This window comes from Trichomycterus rosablanca, chromosome 8 (genome assembly GCF_030014385.1).
Source record: "Trichomycterus rosablanca isolate fTriRos1 chromosome 8, fTriRos1.hap1, whole genome shotgun sequence".
In the NCBI taxonomy this organism is placed as follows: domain Eukaryota; kingdom Metazoa; phylum Chordata; class Actinopteri; order Siluriformes; family Trichomycteridae; genus Trichomycterus; species Trichomycterus rosablanca.
The window spans coordinates 25349809-25356845 of record NC_085995.1 but is presented as its reverse complement, the minus strand read 5'-3'; positions in this window follow the sequence as shown (position 1 = coordinate 25356845).

The window sequence follows — 7037 nt, the reverse complement described above, 5'->3', positions numbered from 1 at the left end:
CGAACTCTCAACCTTTCACAATTAACAGCCCAAATCTCTACCCACTAGGCTACCAGTCACCCCATGGTAGCTTAGTGGGTAGGCTATCACTTTAGTAAGTTAACCACTAATTTTAACTAATATTAGTTTCTGGACAGTGAGTTAAAACATTCATATATCCTCATAATATGATAGGCTAAGCTACCAGTTCATTGCCATAGCATGAGCATGCACATATTAACAATAATAAAACACCTTAAACTGGGTAGTTCCCGTCAGTAAAATATTAAGATCTTAATCATTTATTTACTATTTTTTTGACTGGAATGTACAGTACACTGATCAGCCATTACTGTGCACCAGCATTACTGTCTGATCCACTCATACCAGCACAACACACACTAACACACCACCACCATGTCTCACTGCAGTGCTTAGAATGATCCACCACCCAAATAATACCTGCTCTGTGGTGGTCCTGTGGGGGTCCTAACCATTGAAGAACAGGGTGAAAGCAGGCTAACAAAGCATGCAGAAAACAGATGGACTACAGTCAGTAATTGTGGAACTACAAAGTGCTTCTATATGGTAAGTGAAGCCGATAAAATGGGCAATGTGTGTAGAAACAAGGAGGGGGTTTTAATGTTATGACTGATCAGTGTATTACCATATAGTAAAAGCTTGAATATGCATGATTGTAATTAATTACTAATTATTTGCACTAAATCATGATTGGCCAATCACAGTAAGACATTTCCTCAGTTTGACTACAGCAACTAATATTGTAATTAAATTCTAATGTTAATGAAGGGATGTGATATTTAACACTAGATAATGTCAAAGCTGTATAATTTATGCTGTTTATTAAACGCACAGCAAAAATGATGAGGTTAAGTAAATTTTGCAAGAATTTAATTAACAGCAAATTTTGTTTACAAGATGATGATTTAAAGGATATACATCAGCTGATTCTGTAACTTCAGTGCAGAATATACGTCAATAGTTGCCAGGTTTTTCTAACCTTTCCAACCTCCATAAGTTTTGCATCTCTGCATGGGAATTCTGGTTTACTTTCAACTTCCAACCTATTAATGCAGAAGATGGACTAAGTGCCTTACCCCCTAGGTGTAAATAAATGCATGAGTGAGGGGTTTTTTCCTGCATTGGATTGATGCCATATCCAGTGTGCTTGGTGGACAGTTTTGTAGACCCCGACAAGGATTACATAGAAAAGAAACACATTTTTGTGCCTACATTTGATCATTTTAAAAGAAAACAATTTTGCACACTGATGGTAAAATTAACAAATTACACACCCTTAGGTGTACTACACCTATGGACAAAAAATATTTTAACAATTTAGTACCTTGATTACTGACAGTGTACGTATTTTTATTCCTATGTGGCATGTTCTAAAGTGACTTGGACAAGGTATTATTTCTACAGTACTTCTATTCTCATCCTTTAATTTATTACAGTGTTTTCAGTAGCTAAGACCCAAAAACTGGTACTTATAGCACAATTTTGGATGAAGCCTGTCTATTCATTCATTTATCAGGATTTTAACGTCATGTTTTACACTTTGATTACATTCATGACAGAACAGGTAGTTACTCGTTACACAAGATTCATCAGTTCACAAGTTTAACAGTCGTGGACAATTTTGTGTCTCCAATTTACCTCATTTGTATGTCTTTAGACTGTGGGAGGAAACCAAAGCTCCCGGAGGAAACCCACACAGACACGCGGAGAACATGCAAACTCCACACAGAAAGGACCCGGACCACCCCACCTGGGAATCAAACCCAGGACCTCTCGCTGTGAGGCGACAGTGCTACCCACTGAGCCACCGTGCCGCCAAGCCTGTCTATTTATCTGATGCACTAAACCATAAGCCAGTCTTGTCCTTACACTCATTTAGCAACTCTAAAACACACTTTTGCAAAACACTAAACACAGTTCCCATCATAAGGCGTATCATTAAAAACTGAAAATCCTGTGTTTCTTATGGCGAAGACAAGGAAACACATTTTCTTGCCTACTTTTTTACATTTTAAAAGAAAAACAAAACATCATACACACTGATGGTACAATTTACACATTACACCCACGAAAAAAATGAAATTTTAGTACCTTGGCTACTGACAGTGTCCTACTGTGGCACATTCTAAAGTAACCAGGACATTCTAATATTTTTTTCCCTTATTCTAACTAGGGATGCACCGATCCAACTTTTTCAGTTCCGATACCGATACGATACATATACTTTGCATATCGGTCGATACCCGATACCGATCCGATACCATTGTTGAATTAATAAACCGTATACTTTATCATGTGGGAAAGACTTAAGGCATCAGGATCGACTTAAACATTACTAAGTTTGCAAAACAAAATATAATTAACACAGATATAAATGTACTGAACTGCTATTTATTTGTCAATAAAATAATAAACAATTGTGCAGGACCTTGGCACAGCATTCAAATTCAAAATAAAAAGGAAAACTTCTTAAAATATTTTAAAATAAATTAAATGTATCAGCTGAAACTGAAGTAGTTACACAAACAGTAATCAATCTTATTTTTTAAATATGTAGTGTAAACAGTAATTCAAAATCTAGCAGCGGAAGAAGAACCTGAGAATAAACGAATACCTTGGTACAATACAATCAGTAATCAAACACTGTAAACAAGCAAACATCTAGTGCAATTCAACATAAAGGGTGTGTTCGAAAAGCTAGTGTGCTCTCTACATAGACGCATTTTACGTCATCCTGTGAGCGCTCCTGAGAAGGAGGCTGTTCGAAATCTTCTCTCTTGCTCTCACAGAAAACATAAACATGGCTGACGGTGCGGACAAACGAATGGAGTTATTATCAAACGTAAATAAAATATTACTGATTTTTAACTTGTATAAACTTGTACCGAGTGTTTTTATTTGCAAGTTCGGGCTTGTCAGGAAATGTAACTGTTATCGGTACCTGAAGGGAGGTGTTATATTGACGTTAGCGTGCTGTGCTACCTCAATTCATTGGTTTTAATGGCAAGATGCTAAATGCTAAACGCGAAACCCGATGGAAGCGCTGTCTAAGTAGCGCGTTCGAATAATATTGACTTATTAGAATCCTCTCTACTGAGGCAGCGTATCGGCCCCATGGATCGGCCTAATTATCCGATACCCGATCTATCTCATTTTGGTAATATCGGGACCGATATCCGATCTTAATATCACTCATATATATAATATAACTATAATATATAACTCATTTTTACTCTCCTTCTTTTGAGCGGCACAGTGGCTAAGTGGGTAGCACTGTCGCCTCACAGCAAGAAGGTCCTGGGTTCGATCCGCAGGTGGGGCGGTCCGGGTCCTTTCTGTGTTGAGTTTGCATGTTCTCCTCGCACGGGTTTCCTCCGGGTGGTCCGGTTTCCTCCCACAGTCCAAAGACATGCAAGTGAGGTGAATTGGGGACACTAAATTGTCTATGACTGTGTTTGATATAACCTTGTGAACTGATAAACCTTGTGTAATGAGTAACTACCGTTCCCGTCATGAATGTAACCAAAGAGTGTAAAACATGACGTTAAAATCCTAATAAACAAACAAACTCTCATTCTTTAATCCATTTTAGCCGTCCTGAACAATATATATATATATATATATATATACAGTATATATATATATATATAAATATATATTTGTTTTTATCAATTAAGCTGTTCCTTTAGTTTTGTTGTCTCATTATTTAAATCTTTCTCTCTTGCAGCATCTGCATTCCTATGGTGCTTGGCACAATGTGAGTGGTTTAGCCAAATCTCAGCGCAGTAGGGGCACCATATGTTCTGTTAAACAAACAGCTGCAGTCAATGAAAACATTCAAACAGTGAATTATAATGATTAATGTAACCCTGACCTTATGTCTCCTGCTAAATCACAGCATGAATTCAGATCAGTGTACTTGTCCATGATTATAACATGAAAAGCGCATGATATATTATCAACAACAACATAAATGTACAGAAATTTGTTTATTTAAGGATGGATGTCAATATACAGTATAGATGTTTCAAGGCTAGGTTATTTTGGAATTGTGTATTAAGCTGAAATTCAACCAGTTATTGTACACTGTTCAAAAAAATAAGACAACACTTACAACAGAGTCAGTAAAAATTTAGGAATATAAATCAGTTTTACTTGCTTTGGTTCAACTGAAAGTGACAACAGGTGAACTGAAGAGGCAACAGCAAGACAACCCCCAATAGAGAATAGTTTTGCAGGCGGTGGTCACAGTCAATTACTCTCTCCTTATTCTTCTTGATTGATACTTCTCTAGTTTTGCTAAAGTCTTTGTTAATACTGTCCTTGTCAGTCATGGTCTGAGGAGGCATATCCTTGGAGGAGTGCACAAATCTCCATGTAATCCTCAGAGCCATTGATGCTGTGGGTCCTGGGTTTCTCCTGGTGCAGGACAACGCCCAGCCTTGTGTGGCCAGAGTGTGTAGGCAGTTCCTAGATGATGAAGGCATTGATGCCATTGACTGTACCACACACTTGTGAATTCTGCATTCATACAATTCCTTCATTGGATTTAAAACCAGGAGTATGGTGGAAGGTACAGCACTGCATAATGTGTGCTTTTGGCAAACCAGTCATAGACCAGAACAACGGATATATCATGCCCGAAATACACACTAAGGATGAAACAGGTATATTGTGTTCCATTTGAGCACTTAAATTAAGGAACAATGACAACAAAACTCTTCATGTTTCCAATTGAGGTTGAACAGGTGCAACATGTGAGAATAGTTGGTAATCAGGGTGTTGCATTTTAAAGACCAGTGTGTTTAAGGTGTAAAGTATGCTAAATGATACAATTTGTGTTCAGAGATTTGCAAAACTGTGAAATAGAATGTTATTAGAGTAAAAACAAATGAAATTGTTCTTAGAATTTAGCAAATTTATACATGAGCTTCAGGTTTTCAGAATTGTGTGCATAGTTCCACAGTTCTTTAAAAGGGAGCCTGGGACAAGAGCCCAGCATCATAACAGAGGTAATAGCTGGTTGACCTGTTAATTAGGGGTATATTTTGTAACATTTGGCTGGTCTTTGGAGCTTAAGAGCTGTTAGGAAATTGGGAGTTTCCAAAAAAAAAAATTTAAGCATTTCTACTCAACACCAATGTTGAACACAGCAATTTCAGATTTATTCAGTTTGGAGAGTGAATAAAAAAATGGAATTGTAAATACACATTTAAATAAAAGCTAATTAACAGGAATTATTCAGACCTTAATTCAACACCTAAATTGGATTAGGTGTCCTAGTAGCTAAGGAAAGAAATGAATAGGTGGGAAAACTCAAATGTGTTGTGCAGGTGTACAAATAAGCTTTGCTTCAAAGAGCATTTTTGAAACTGTTATTTTAAATAGTAAAACTGTTGATTTAACACTGTAAGGATACAGCCTCATCTAGATTAGAAACACCATCTGCATTGCTTAGCGTTCATTTGAATTCCACTGAAACAGCTGGGTCCAACTGGGGCCAGAATCAATCAGGCTGGCACTAATGCACTACAGGTTTTTTTTTTTCAGTAGCTAAGACTCAAAAACCGGTACTTATAGCATAATTTTGGATGAAGCTGGTCTATTGACCTGATGCTCTAAACCATAAGTACATTCTCTTCCTTACACTCATTTAGCAATTCTAAAACACACTTTTGCAAAACACTAAACACAGTTCCATAATTAGGCGCATAATTAAAACTTAAAACCCTGTATACCCATGAACCAATTATCCAAACCCTATTCAAGCCCTCACAGGTGAAAAACTGGCTAATCTTTACAAATCTTTAGCAATCAGGGACCAATAAAGATGCCACAGGTTACATCTCTTGGTTTACACAACAATGGTTGTTGATACTGGACAGAGAGGATGAGGACAAAAAAGAGCAACCATCACAGATAAGATCCAGGCCACTTTGCTTGACCATGTAGTAAACTATGGGTTGAGTTTTTGGAATGCTGGAGAGAGGGTCAAGTCAGGCAGATTTGTTGCATAGCGCTTTTTACAATTAACATCGTCTAAAAGCAACTTTACAGAATCCAGGACCAAGTTGAGGGCGACAGTGGCAAGGAAAAACTCCCTTAATATTACAGGAAGAAACCTTGCGAGGAACCAGACTCAGCAGGGACCCATCCTTTCTGTCACATTTTCCACACTTTTAAAACTGTGCGTGTTATTTTACACGCATTCATTCACGTGCGTTATACACTTATACACTTTACATGCTTCACAGGTCTTTTATTTTCTGAGTTACCTGGACGCAGGGCAGGACTGAATGGGGTCAGTGTGAGATGCTGCGGGCAGGAGTGTGACGGTTAATCAGGAGGGTGGGGGAGATTCCTACAAAGTGTGGGCGCGCGCGTGCAGCAGCAGGAGCACGAGAGACGGTATGAATTAAAATCGCACGCGCTCGTGAAGCCGGTATTCATCATTTAGAAGACACAGAATAAGCATCGCGCTCGTTTGATCCACCACACATCCATCACACCTGCTGCCGTTTGAACTCTTCTGTGGATGCTGAGCCGGATATGAAGTTGTGAGGTGATTTTGGACACTGTGTAACGTATGAATGGCCACAGCGGGAAGGAATGAATGAATGAGCATCACTGCACTTCTGGAGGATTCATAACTAAGTGAATCTGATTCATGAATGAACAGATGCGATACTGATGCGTTCTGAGCTCAGTGCGGTTATTACAGAAGACAAAGCAAAGATAACAAATAGCATTCAGCTAAAATAGCCTTTTTATTTTATTTTTTGGACATAGTTTTATTCGTAACAACCTGGAAAGAACTAAACCGTCATCCTGCCTTCACTTACAGACCTTGCATATCTGTTCATGACAAACTCATCACAAAGTAAGTAGGTTTTCTTTATTGGTCAATGATAAATTGTTTAAAACTATTTGAATGTAACTGTTACATGTAATTGTAATGTTTTTAAGGTCTATACATTCTTTACTAAGCTGGATAATAGATTTAAACAAGTCAGGTG